This window comes from Chrysochloris asiatica, unplaced genomic scaffold (genome assembly GCF_000296735.1).
Source record: "Chrysochloris asiatica unplaced genomic scaffold, ChrAsi1.0 scaffold00302, whole genome shotgun sequence".
Classification (NCBI taxonomy): domain Eukaryota; kingdom Metazoa; phylum Chordata; class Mammalia; order Afrosoricida; family Chrysochloridae; genus Chrysochloris; species Chrysochloris asiatica.
In genome coordinates this window covers 2,852,759-2,854,770 of record NW_006408820.1, presented here as the reverse complement: position 1 = coordinate 2,854,770, position 2,012 = coordinate 2,852,759, and positions in this window count along the sequence as shown.

Genomic DNA, 2,012 nt, shown 5'->3' with positions numbered 1-2,012 from the left:
ATTCCTAGGTCTTTCTTCCAAGACTCTTTGGAGTAGGTTCAAACCACCAACCTTTTGTTTAGTAGTCAAGTGCTTAATCATTGCTGCTACAGTGCAGCCCATCTATATGTAGTAAGGAGGACATGTATTCAAGGATGACCTGACAGTCATTGTGTTTCATCTAACGACTTCACCTCCTTTACCCAACTTCAAGTCACCACCCAAATGTTGTCACCCCGTTCTCAAGGGATCATATAAGGCAGATTTCAATAAATAGAAATCTCGAGTGATAATTCAGTATCCACACAAACTTCTTAGATAGTTCCATGACCAGTTCACTAGCATTCGTTCTTCCTTACCTTAGCCATCTACTACCACAGTATCCTCTAGGCCTTTATTCCAACTGCACCTTCTATATAATTTCAATTCCAAGCATCCTTCAACCACACTGTCCCATCTTTCTAACTCATTCATTATAATAACCTAATAAGCCCCCTGACTCTAGTAATTCTTCTCACTGGAACTCACAATGCAGTGATTCTACCACCTTCTCACTGTCCCTCTCACCCCACTCAGGTCCTCTTCTGTATCCACAATTACTCAGATTCTACAGACCATAATGATAATCACTCCCTTACTGATAATCTCTCTCCTCCTATCATTTCTCCCTAATAGAACTCCAACCTTGGGTATATCCAACTGAGTGATCCTAGAGAAACATAAAAACATGACTAGCCATACTTAAGATGTACAGTAGCTAGTCTCAATGGGCATTAGCATTGAACAGTAGTCTGATTGTCACCTTAGTCCATTTACTTTCTCTCTTATTGATTTCCTACTTTCTCCTCCAACTCTAATTTGACCCCACCTCTCTTTTCCATTGGAAGTGAGGTGGCTTTGTAGGGCAAACACTGAACTGTGAACCAAAGGTTGGCAGTTTGAGCCCACCAGCCATTCCATAGGAGAAAGATGAGGATTTCTGCACCCGTAAAGATTTGCAGCCTCGAAAACCATATGCAGAGTCGCTATGAGTCGGAACCGACTCAATGGCACTTAACAATTCTCTATTGATGAACTTGCTTAACAAAAAAAGTAAATTTAACAAAAAAATAAATAATAAAAGGATTCAGAAGGGAATTTTAGTCTCTTACCACATCTACACATTTTTCTATACTCTTACCAAAAGCCAACTTCAATTTTACCCTTGTGTAAAATTCTACCTCTACTACCCAGGAACAACATTCTGGTAATTTTCTCCTCTACTGTATTTCTGACTTCAGAAAACAAACAGGCTACAATATTTCCCACCATTTAAAACACAGTTTCCTTGGTTTAACATTCTGCTCCAGTGAACACTCCATTTCTCTGCTTCCTTTTAGAAAAAGTTCAAAAGTACTTTTATTTGCTATTTCTACTTTCTCTCTCCATTCTCTTTTGAAATTAACCCAAGCCGTCTTTCATCCTTTCTACTACACTGAAACAGCTCTTCTTGAAGCTACCAATAATATCCATGTGTGCTTATTCTTTCTCAGTTCCCTTTGCCAGTCATTTCTTATCATCGCTCTCTCAACACTGAAGGATCACTTCTTGTGTTTCTGTCGTCTCCTACTCCTTAGATAATCCATCTTCTCATGATTCCCAAATCCAGCTTCAAACACCATACAATTATATTCAATAGCTTAAGTAACATCTCTACTTGAATGTGTGGCAGGTACCTCAAAGTTAAGATTTCCAACCAGAACTCTACATTTTCAATTTCTACACACCCACCACCACCAAACTTCCCCTCTTCTATGGAAAGTTTGAATCCATTCTTAACTGTCATTCAGCCACATCATCATGGGCTTTTTCTCACCCTGGGAAATCTTATCAGTTGTGGTTGTTGTTAGGTACCGACTCATAGCGACCTTATGCACAGCAGAACGAAACACTGCCCGATCCTGGGCCAACCTCACTAATGTTGCCACGTTTGAGTCCATCGATGCTGCCACTTGGTTAATCCATCTCGTTGGGGGTCTTCCTCTTTTTCTCTG